Source organism: Planococcus citri, chromosome 3 (genome assembly GCF_950023065.1).
Source record: "Planococcus citri chromosome 3, ihPlaCitr1.1, whole genome shotgun sequence".
NCBI classification, from domain to species: Eukaryota; Metazoa; Arthropoda; class Insecta; order Hemiptera; family Pseudococcidae; genus Planococcus; species Planococcus citri.
The window spans coordinates 63,746,185-63,758,493 of record NC_088679.1 but is presented as its reverse complement, the minus strand read 5'-3'; the positions used below and the strand labels follow the sequence as shown (position 1 = coordinate 63,758,493).

At 34.1% G+C, this 12,309-nt stretch overlaps 2 protein-coding genes, 1 non-coding gene and 1 pseudogene across 5 annotated transcripts in view; 2 read left to right on the top strand and 2 right to left on the bottom strand.

The window, feature by feature from the left end:
• Positions 1-12,309, top strand: part of LOC135840635 (limbic system-associated membrane protein-like) — a 390,872-nt gene that overhangs the window by 155,320 nt on the left and 223,243 nt on the right. The gene's annotated exons all lie outside the window — the stretch shown is intronic.
• Positions 1-12,309, top strand: part of LOC135841952 (serine/arginine repetitive matrix protein 1-like) — a 121,779-nt gene that overhangs the window by 42,981 nt on the left and 66,489 nt on the right. The window lies entirely within an intron of this gene.
• On the bottom strand, positions 4,947-5,019 carry TRNAR-ACG (transfer RNA arginine (anticodon ACG)). The gene has a single exon. It is a non-coding gene; the product is annotated as a tRNA-Arg (tRNA).
• LOC135838784 (uncharacterized) lies at positions 8,065-12,250 on the bottom strand (annotated as a pseudogene).

Genomic DNA, 12,309 nt, shown 5'->3' with positions numbered 1-12,309 from the left:
ACATATCAAAAAATTGGAGGGGCCTTTTTTTTCATTTTCGAGAAAAAAAAATTACAAGTTTTACAATTGCTGCAAAAGTACCATCAGAAACCTAAAAAATGAAAATTTTTGCATTTTTGAAATATTTTACCAATGTGTAGACGATAATGTGAAAAAAATCCCCCTCTCCCCAATTGTCAACGAATTGACATTTTTCGTGCTATAAATTTTTATTTCAAGAGTGAAATATATGCATTTTTCGTCAATTTGTCGACAAATTGGGGAGAGGGGGATTTTTTTCACATTATTGTCTACACATTGGTAAAATATTTCAAAAATGCAAAAATTTTCATTTTTTAGGTTTCTGATGGTACTTTTACAGCAATTGTAAAACTTGTAATTTTTTTTTCTCGAAAATGAAAAAAAAGGCCCCTCCAATTTTTTGATATGTCATTCTACATAAAAAGGACTAAAACTGAGAATTTTTTCAGAATTTTTACTGGCGGACATCGTGGTTATATTTAAATTATAAGTTTTAAAATCGATTTTTTTAGGTTTTTGAAAGTGGCAACACTGATTTTGACATCACTCGTCGATTACCCTCTCAAAGTACTACAATTTGAAAAAAAGGTCAAAATTCTATACCACGTACAACCGGAGCAATTTGCAACTGAAATTTTCCATTTTCGGCCATTTTGGAGAACTTTGATGCGCCACAGCTCCGTCAAAAAAAATCGAAAAAATGTCCGGTTTGCGTCATTCGTCATCGTTTGATGACCTCTACAAATGATCTGATTTTGAAAAAAATCGAAGACCCCTCGTGCAAAAATCCGCCGATTTGGCATGGAATGACCCAGAGCATTTATTTTGTTCACAGCATCGACAGAACAATTAAAATATTGACTGCCCAATTTTTCATATGCTATCAAGGTCGGCAACTCTTAACATTCCACAGACACTGAAACTGTTTGAAAGCAGAAATGAACTCCAATACTTTCCCACGATCCATCTTGAAACAGAACTTGCAACTTCTTTCTTTGAACATTTACGTATTTCAAAGAATTTTTTGCGATTTCATTTTTGGGCTTGGATCTACATATTTTACAACATTTAAAAAAAAAATTTTCTGTCTGTTGTGAATACATTTTTATTATGATTTAAACACTATTCATGGTGTTGTTTGACAAACTTGCTAAAAAATTCAGGGGTTGTCTGAATAAATTCCATCAAACAAAATAAATTATCAATTGAACCTGGTTTAATTGATAATTTATAAGTACCTACATAATAAGCTACGATATGCTGAGATGTGTAAACGGCATTTATGAAGAACGAGGATGGCACAAGTAACACAATTTTTACAATATTGATTTTTCTTCTGTTTTGGGCATTTTTTTCCACTTTGAAGTACTGTCTATCATCAGCGTCATTTTCTTCATGGCAGTCATTGTTGAAGCTGTCAGATTCAGCGGTTTCTAACACGATCTTGTCTGATAGAATATTTCTAACTTTGGCCTTTTATTATCAAAATCAATTACATATACTTGACTCTTCAAAATTTCGGGGTCTGAAGACCTTGACAATAATTGCTCGAAACATTATATGTAATATTTAATTAATCAGATTGAAATCAGAATTACTTACTCTTATTTCAGTTCAGAGTTTGTGTCGCTGATTTTGATCTGGGTTTGCAGGATTTTTTTAATTTGGATTTGCAAGGTTGACGAAAAATAAAATTTAAGATCAATAAACTGAATGATTTTTTTGTGTACAAATAGTTATTGTTCACTTTTTTTTTATTTTTTAAAAACATTGCGGAGTCTTATTTAAGAAAACCGCTTTAAACGTTGGGTCTATGTGTAACGTCACGTGTGGCACTGCCAGCAGTCTGAAATGAAAAATTAGCTTTTTTAGTGCTAATAGAATACCCTTCTCCACTAAAAAAGCATCTGCCCCCCCCCCACATTTCGGAAATCTGTAAAAATCATTTCACCTTCGATTAATAATAAATCCTTCTTAATTTCCAAATATGTACCATCTCTAGTATGACGCGGACATCACATCATATCAGTGGTTCACTGGTTTGACTGGAAACCACATCCTGTTAATTTTGGCTCACCAAGAGATGCAGCTCGACGACGAAAGGGCTGGGACGACTCACCTAACAACACCGCCGCTTATTTCGTATTCATCGCTAATTTTTAGCCCGAAATTTCCCTCTAACCTCGCATTAATGACGATGCACAATGAATAGCTAATGTCAAAATTATGTAAGGGGTTAATGTACAACCGAGTTAACTTTCTTTCTGCTCCATCTTGCCGATTCGTCATTAATGCAAATTCCAACTAAACAAAGCGCCGCCACAGCTTTTCTTTGGCCTGGCATCTCGCACCACACGTCACCGCGTTCGTTCTCTGCCACCATAACCAAACTCCAAGTCGTATTCCAAGATAGTGTAGCTCGAATACGCCACGCCATACCATGCTTTCCACCGTCAAACTGTACACACGTTTTCTATTTACACCCCTGCTCGTGCCCCCGCACCACGATTAACTTGTACATTTTCATCGTCGTCGTCGTCGTCGCTTCTATAAATTTATACAATAACTCGGTCTTAATTAAAATTTCGCTGTCTTTGGGCGCGCATCTTCCAGCTTTGCCACACTCTTTGTATTGTCAACTCCGCTGGCGCTAACGTCGTAATATTTAAGTCGTGTTTATTTTCCAATTATCACTCGGCAACTGCATATTTGTTCTCGAGTTGCAAATGGGCTCAACTTAAGACCCTAAAAAAAACCAAGAGTGGGGTTTTTCAATTTGAGTTGTTTTTGTGGTCTGGAGAGATGATCAGAGTTGGGTCATTCCACGTCAATTCGACCAAGAAGTGGTGAGGGAGTCGGCGATTTTTTTTGAAATGTTTCCTGTGGAAAGACCTTCTGAAGGGATGACCAATGGCGCAAATCGCAACTCTCTATCCTTTTTTAAAAGGCTGCTAGGGGGTGTCAAAGTTTTCAGTGGACTTGCAATATCATCCATTTTAGCAAAGGATTACTCGATTACAGTGATACCTACCAAAATGGAATTTTTTCCAATAGTTAGGGAGTTCGGAAGGATTTTTGGTTATATTATAAAAATCAGTGTTACCACTTTTTTTCGTACGAAAAATTAGCTCGAAAAGTTTCAAAACGTAGTTTTCATATCGTTCTGACTCTCAAAAATTCTGAAAAAAATATATTATGGACAACTTTTCATGCTGAACAACATATTGAAAAATTAGGATGGCATTATACTGTAAAACGTTGATTTAAGAAGATCGAATGTTTGCGAAAAAATGTGATTTTTTGATTTAAAACGAGAGAAAAAGGTCTTGACTGGTGAAGTTGACCCATTTGACCTCTATTTTTACGTATCTGTAGAAAAAGTTGGAAAACTCTTTTTACTCGATGAATAAACTCTTATCAGAAAAAATTAAGAATTCAAAAAATTAACGCATTTTGATTTTTTTTGTTATGAGTGTAATTTTCATCAACTTTTTCATGAAATATTTCAAGACAACAGAATGAATTTGAATTTTTTTTGATGTTTGTAACTGAAAATTGAATTTTTTCGATTTTTGATTTTTTGTGATAAGTTCATTTCATCGAGTGAGAAGTTTTTTTTTTTTTTTTTCAAATTTCAAACGGATACGCAAAAATTGTGGTCAAATGGGTCAACTTCACCACTCGAAACTTTTTTTTCACGTTTTAAATCAAAAAATCGCATGTTTTCGCAAACTTTTAATTTTTTTAAATCGACTTTTCGACATAATGCCATTCCAATTTTTTAATATGTTATTAAGCATGAAAATTTGTCCATTATACATTTTTTTCAGAATTTTTGAGAGTCGGCACGATACGAAAACTACGTTTTGAAACTTTTCTAGCTAATTTTTCGTACGAAAAAAAGTGGCAACACTGATTTTCATGATGCCATCAAAAAGCCTTTCAAAACCCATACCTATTGGAAAAAAATCCATTTTGGTAGGTATCGCAGTTATCGAGTAATCCACTGCTGAATTGAATGATATTGCAAGTACACTGAAAACTTTGACACCCCCTGGCAGCCTTTAAAAAAATGCTAGTGGACTGCGATTTGCGCCATTGGTCAACCCTTTGGAAGGTCATACCATAGAAAAAAATGTCAAATAATCGCCCACCCTCCTTACCACTTATTGGTCGAATTGACGTGGAATGACCCTGATGTATTTTTAATACATAAAAAGTTGTAAAATGCCGAAAACTGGTGAAAATTGCTACCAACATGAAAATTGAATTTGTCGCATTAGAAATGATCAAAATTTATTTTTTTCATGTAAAAAAAATTGAAAATTAAATTCTTTTTCAATAATGTTTCACACATGATAATGAAAAACCCTTCCGTTTTCGTGAAAAAATTAAAAATGCAATTTATTCTCAGTAATTTGTAATTAATTGAATTTCTCTGCGAATATTGAAGCTACAAATCAGGTGATTATATCAATGTGAAGAGGAGAAAATGCTGAATACTGAGAAAATTTAAAAAATTGGGATTTACGATACATCTTCGACGTATTCTTAATAAAATGTTGTGAAATGCTGAAAACTGGTAAAAATTGCTACCTGAAAATTGAATTCGTCGCGATGGAATAGTCAAAATTTATTTTTTTTTATATCAAAAAATCGGAAATTAAATTCCCGTTAGATAATGTCCGATACATAATAGCAAAAAACCCCACCGTTTTTGCTCAAAAATTAAAAAACGTTCAAAGAATATCGAGAAAAATATCATTGAAAAAAAAAAGTATGAACAGTGCAAATATTATTTTTCTAAGTCGATTTTCAAACCGAATAACAAACCAAATCGCATCAAAACAAAACTAAACCCACTTCTAATATCTATTCGTACGCAGAAATGAAATAAAAATCAAAAAAAAATATTTTCAAAAAGTCGACCCTGCCAGGATTCGAACCTGGAATCTTCTGATCCGTAGTCAGACGCGTTATCCGTTGCGCCACAGGGCCATCGAGAAGTTTAGCCCGTTATCTCGCCATAATACCCACGGATACCACGTCGACAGTTTTCATTACACTATTCCAGGTGAACGAACGGGTTTGAAGTATTTTTTAAAGTTGCTCACTTTCTAATGTTGTTTCTTTTGGTTTTAAAAAAATACCTTTTCGAGCATTTTTCAAAAAATCAATTTTTAGAGGTGGTGTATCGATGTTTTGTAATGTTGTAACTCGGAGCGCGCGACGCTGGCGTTACTCCACGACGTACTCGTGGCGCGGAACAGTGTTCGCCCGGGCGAACGCGTTTTCGTATTAACTCGAGTAAAATGTTCGTTGCATTGCGGTTGGTGTACGATTTTAGTTCTTTTTTTGAAAAATGTCACTTTAATTCCAAAAGGAGATTGAAAAGAGGCTCATTTTTCTGTTTTAAATCAATTCAGGAATTTATTTTTGTAAGGACAATGTCCATAAATAATTTCAAGATCATTTTTTTCTGTTTCTTCTACTCGTAAGTAGCAATCATTACTTATAGATTCGCTTACTTTTTTTTTTTTTTTTTGGTTTGTTGGTTTATCCTGCGACTTTAAATGATTTCGTTCATTTAGAAATTTGCGTTTCGAAATTCCTTCCAAAAATTCTGTCATTGCGGAGAAGATTACACCTCAGTATGACCGAGTCCAATAAAATCATATCGCAAGGCCAGGCAACGAACTTGTAAATCGTTGCTTTATTAGGAAAAGGTCGTAACTACATGAAAGTTGATTTCTCAGAAAACGCATTTTAATTTTTAAAGAGCATTCTATCAAGTACACTTGATAGTTTTAGATGAGGTAAGAGAACATTTGGTTATTGCAATCATTTTCCTGCTAATTTTCAAAATAAACATCCTGATAGCACTGATTTTTCATTTTTTTATTTGAGGAACTCTTAACTGAAAAAAGTAAAATTCAACAAAGGAACTTTCACCTTAAGTCAAGCTTTTTTCATCAAAAGCCCATAAGAAATACACAGGAACGATATCCTTAAGGTGATGAGGTTGATTTTCTGCAATTTATCAGTGAAATTACGTGAAATTATGTGTTTATAATGACTTTTCTTACCAACAAATTACAAAAATCAAAAGAAATAGGTTCCATCTGAGAAACAATATCATTTAGAACCTTTTCATTGTAACGGTTTTGAAAACGTGTATTTAAAACCATTTGTTTTCGGCTGTTACGAGAACAAAAAACATCGAAATTCAATTTCAAGTGTTGCATCATGTAGAGGACAAAATTCTCTTTCCAATGATACCACTATCTCATTTTTTATAAAAATTGTAGTTACGACCTTTTCCTAATAAAGCAACGAAATACAAAACGCGTTCGCCCGGGCGAACACGATTCCACGCCACGAGCACGTCGTGGAGTAACGCCAGCGTCGCGCGCTCCGAGTTACAAATGCATAACATCGATGCCCTCTACACAGTGGTCCCTATGAAAATCTGAAAATAGGTTTCTGGAGTTTTTTGATGCGCCGAATCAATTTTTCGTACTGTTTTGGGTAAAGGGGGGAGGGGTCAGGGTCATGTACAAAATTTGTAATTTTTGGAAAAAGTTGTGTGACGTATCAAAGTATATGTTTTCGAACCTGTAGAACACGTTTCTGCGACTACTTTGGCAAAAAAAATAAAAGGTGTCCCGGGGAGTGGGGCAAATTGTAAAAATTGTCAAAAAAATGATGCGAGGTATCGAAATACATATATGAGGCGTTCCGTAGGAAAAAAGAAAACTTCGTGTTAGGTATGAAAAAATCTAGTTAGGCATATCAGGTTAAGCTGGTCAAAATTTGCTAAAAAATGAGCCAAAGAGCGAAAAAATTGAACCATGCGAAAAAGACATGAATTTTTAAAAATGAGGCAACAAAAAACATAGTTTTAAGAAAAACGCGTTCGAAGTTTTTGATTTTTTTTTTCGTTTTTCGCATTTTATGACCTGAGTTTGCGTTCTACATGCATGAAAAAATAATGTATAGGACCTAAAATGTAGAACTTTTTATTCTCTATCTGATGGTTTTTTTTTTATTTTTGTTTCCGATCTACTTAAGGGCTGCTGAAAAAACTTGGGAAATGCGTAATAATTTATAACTATCAATATAAATATAAGAAAAAGCCCAGTCTACTCTCCAACGAATCCAATATTTCTCCATTTCGCGCTGAATCAAATCATCTACAATTGATATTGACAAATTTTTGACCAAAAAAAAAAACTTTTAAAATTGAATGAATGCAACAAAAAAATTTATTCTTTGATATTTTTACCAGTATAACAGAAATTGAGTAATTTGTAAAAATTTTACAAAAAAAGTCTTTATTGTTCATTATTATCTGAGTCAGAAGTCGATGTCAAAGGTTCTAACGGTTCTGGACATAAGATGTCTCTGCAAGATTCTTTCACGTACGGCCGAATCTTAGAATGGAGACACTGTTTGCGTTTATGATCTAAACCTGAAGAAAGTACTTTCTCAGGGAATCCGACGACATGATCACGAATACATTTTTGTAACTATTAAAAAAAAAAAAACAAAAAACCAAAAGAGGTTCAGAAGAGTGAGAAAGAAACGCAAAAATTGGCAAAAAATGATATGAGTTATCGAAATATGTTTTTACCTAAACTAGTAAATCACGAGGCCCTGCATAGCAAACATACCACAACAACAACCCACGAGATAATTAAAGCGCAAAAGACCAAGCAAACACATATTTACGTTAAGACAAATGTAAGTACTTTGGGTACTCCGTGAGCAAACTCAAAAACCAAGTTCACTCATCCAATATAACTCTTCAGAGGGGGCAGCTACCGCAAATCGTCGTAAATACAGCGTACTGGTTTAGCAGATAACTTTTGCAATACTGAGAAAGTCAGCATGCAGAACCAGTTGCATCCCTAGCCAGCAACCTCCCCCGAAAAAAAAAAACAAAAAACAAAAAGGGGTACTGGGTAGTGAGGGTACAACATGAAAATTGGCAGGGAAAAAAATTGCGATAAAATATACTAAAACAGTACACAATATATTTACAAAAATTGACGAACATTGAGAAACATTAATTACAAAAATTTAGACCTTAATCTACTCCTTCAACATCGACTTATTCTTCTTCCAAACTACTTGAAGTTTCTTCATCAGAACATTCCTCTTCCTCTTCATACTCCGAACTACGCCGTTCTTCACTAGATTGAGTCTGGTCTTCCATTATTAATATGGATGTGATCACTTCATTTATTATAGACCGCTTCTGAGTTTGCTTTTTTCTAATTGATGAGATAAATGGGTCAGATGTCACCATTAATCTGCGCATATGGGTCTACTATATTAAGGAGACGAGTATCCTTTCTGGTAAATCCTCTTCGGAAATTGCGAATAAGTTTATTTGCGGTTTCTGCAGCTTCTTCAGATAACTGTCCTGGAGGTATGATTCTGTGAATAACTATTGCTGGATAAGTAAAATGTGGCCATTTGTAGGGTGACCATGCTGCTCTTCTCCTAACGAATTCTACAGGAATCGAAGTTAAAAATTCTGTCGTTTCTCCTGTATCTTCTCACGTTAGTAAATTCTGCTCATTTTTGAAAACAATCTTCATGTTTAAAAATTTGAAAAAAACCAACTCTAAAGATGGAACACTTTTAAAACTAACCCAGACAAATTCGCCAAACTTAATTTGCTCTGTTTGATTAAAACATTGCGAAATGATAAAAACACATGGCCGAAAAAAGCAAAAAAACACGTTATATGAATAATTACTTGAATACTTACTCTTCAGATTGATCGTTAGGACAACAACACATCCGCACACAACTCATTAAGCTGCTAAAATTAGCAGAAGCGAATTTTGTTTCTTTTGTTTCAGATAAACCTCCGGTGCACCAAATAACACATTTTTTAAATTTCACTCATCAAGTGTAATTTTAAAATGAAAAAAAAAAACAACACAATAATGAAATCTAAAAATACCATAAAAAATAATATTAAATCTAAATTACAAGGCTAATTTTTTTGTCCAATTTTTTGTGCCCACCATCTGGGCAGTATTATGGATTCTGGTTTCGAATCCTTATCACCCAGCGCTGAATGGGAAATAGCCGAGCTCGAGCCTAAAGAGAAGTGTCTAACTTGTCTCGACAGTTGTGTGAATGGACTTTTTCTTCATGGTAGAACAGCGCATAGATGTTGCTGTTACAAATGCGCTCTGGTCATGTTCAGCACGAAATACGGTTCGTAGTTTTTTTTTTTTTCTAAAAAAAAGTTTGATTGATAACACATTTTTCAATACTACTAAATTTTAATGAATTTAAAATGAAAAATGAAAAAACAAAATATAATTAAATTATATTTTGTTTTTTCATTTAAGTTTTTTAAAAAAGATTTAAATTTTAAATCTTATTTAAAAAACTTAATTTCTTAAAACATTTAGGGTAGATAGTTCTATAAATTTTGTGTTCAATTTCTTATTTTTCTATATTCCGCATGCCATCAGCGAGATGGAAACATAGTTCGGGCACAAAGTGCTGGTAACAAAATCAGGCATTTCTCTCCTAAAATTAAACATACACACGTTATTTAACGACGATTTGAACTACAAAAATTTGTAATTATTAACTACGCAATAATTGTACATTCAACGAAACCAATACACCTAGGACAAATTCAGGTACTACAAAATAATTAATGCACTCATATACCTATGCTGAGATATGGACGGATGATGGATGGCAGGCCGCGAGAGCGAATACTTAACAAATAAAGAACAAAAGATCGAATCACTTTTGAAATAAATTCTGTTACGCATATAATACCACATAGCACGCGCAGCTCGCTGTATAATTTTCTTCTCCAGATACATCTTCTATATCGATCCATTCTATGAAACAACCAAAAAAATAATAGGTAGGTAAATACGTAATAGAAAATACGTAAAACAATCTAGCACGAATTTTCATAATTTCTGATCATAGGCACCTACCTGATAGTATACCAGCCACGCATAATTATCGCAGAGTTCTTCAGCGGAACCGTAAAATTGAAGAATATGTATGATTATTGATTCGTTTTGCACTTGATACCCGAATTATGCTTCCCCCTCGCCGATGACCTGGCGGAATAACGATAAGCTGATGAAAGAGATGGCACACTTCACTAGGTGTTCGCCGAATCAAAGAGTAGCCGCGTTAGGAGAAGAAGTAGTACTTGGTGAGACGAACCAAAACAAACGAATCCCGTCTTTGTATTCTTCGGTCTGTGGGGTATCGCTGAAACGATAAAATACAATTCAGACTGTTGGACATTTTTCGTTGAAAAATTCGCAGACCACGAACACCTACACAGCGGGTTACTATGTAGTGAGGGTAGGTACAATTGACAGGGAAAACAATTTTTATAAAATATACAAAAACAGAACACAATATATTTACACAAATTGACGAACATTGCGAAACATTTCAGAAAAGCATTAACAAAAATTTAGACCTTAGTCTACCTCTTGAACATCAATTTCTTTTTCCGAATTACTTGAATGTTCTTCATCACAACACTCCTCTTCCTCTTCTCACTCCGAATTAGACTCTAACTCTTCACACACCGAACTACGCAGTTCTTCACTGGATTGAGTCTGATCTTCCATTATTATTATAATTTGATCGTTTCATTTATCATGAACCGCTTCTGAGTTTGTTTTATTCTAATTGATGAGATAAATGAGTTAGATGACACCATTAATCTGCGCATAATGTCTTCTATATTATGGAGACGAGTATCCTTTCTGGTGAATCCTGTTTGGAAATTACAAATATGTTTATTTGCGACTTCGGCAGCTTCTTCAGATAACTGCCCCGTAACAAAAGTTTTACATTTTACACAATTCTTGAAAATTTTAAGTACCCCGTAAGGTCTAAAATTATCTTACCCAAAGGTAATCGAATCACAGTCGCACCATGTACGCACCATTCAGAGATGACGTGTGTGGATTCGTTGTTCATTAATGCATGGCATTTCATCAACAACTGCAATTCAAATATAAAAATAATGAAAATAATCCTCGAATTTCTTTATTTTAATTTACAGAATTCACTGAAAGAAGAAGTTCTTATTGAGGAGGTCAAGATGAGGCCGGAATTATATAATCTAAAACACAAAAATTATAAAAACTTCAAAATGAGGCCAGACATCTGGGCTGAAATAGCCAGATGATTTTTGGAACTCCATATCTGGAAATCCAGTTTTCCATGATGGCTTTGACCACTGATTATTATTACTTTTTATTCTTTAAAGAAAATGAAATTTAAACTTTCAACATGATTGTTTAACTTAAGTGACCAAAACCAAGACTACCTAACAATTCGTATATCATTCGTACAATAATTAAATGACCTAACCAGTAACCGAATACACTAATAATGCCATTATTTAAATAAAATATCGAATAAAACACTCACCAGACCAGAAGTCAAAATTGATAATTGAGAAAACTCTCCAACACCATCATTCTTGGAACCGAACCATCCATCTTAATTTGCCGCCCGTAGCAGTGAATACGATGGTATAATTCAACCCTTCAAAATTTTCAAACATCATAGTACGCTGACATATTAACAGAACTGTAGCTGAATGACGCTACTATCGGTCCGATTTCTGTGGCTAGGTTAACCCGCAGATTACCCTCATTTATTTCGCCTTGGAATCTTGTTTTTCAGTGTTTCCACTGTAAAGTCTAAAAGTACTAACATACCCTAAGGTACTGAAACTAAATTATCTACAAGGAGAAGAACGTTTAGTGAAACGATGACAAATGTAACTGGAAATTGAGAGTGGTTTTGGGTTATAAAAAAAGTTTTTCTGAGAAAGCGTAACATCGGAAGGACATATTATGGAGCACAGAATAGGCCGGCTAACAAATACAATTTTCTAAAAATAGAATTAAAAATAAGAGCCAGAATCCAGATCAATTCCAACATGTAAACTCCAAATCAGCATATTTTTCTACTTGTCAGCGTCAATTGGCTCGCCACAGTCTATGGTGCCTAATAGAGCTGCAAATCATTCAATGAGTTCCAGATTAATCCCAGTTATTCTGGCACTTGTCTCCGCTTCTCTTGGTAACGTGCGCGTAGTATTTCCGTCGTTAGTTGTTCCTTTACTTGTTTAAAACAAAAAAAAGCACATACTTTTCCATTCAAAATTTTACTTTTTGATGTTTGTTTCAAAGAACATACCTTATAAAACGACATCCAATAAAATCCCTAATTCATCTCGATGAAAAGAGTGATGGA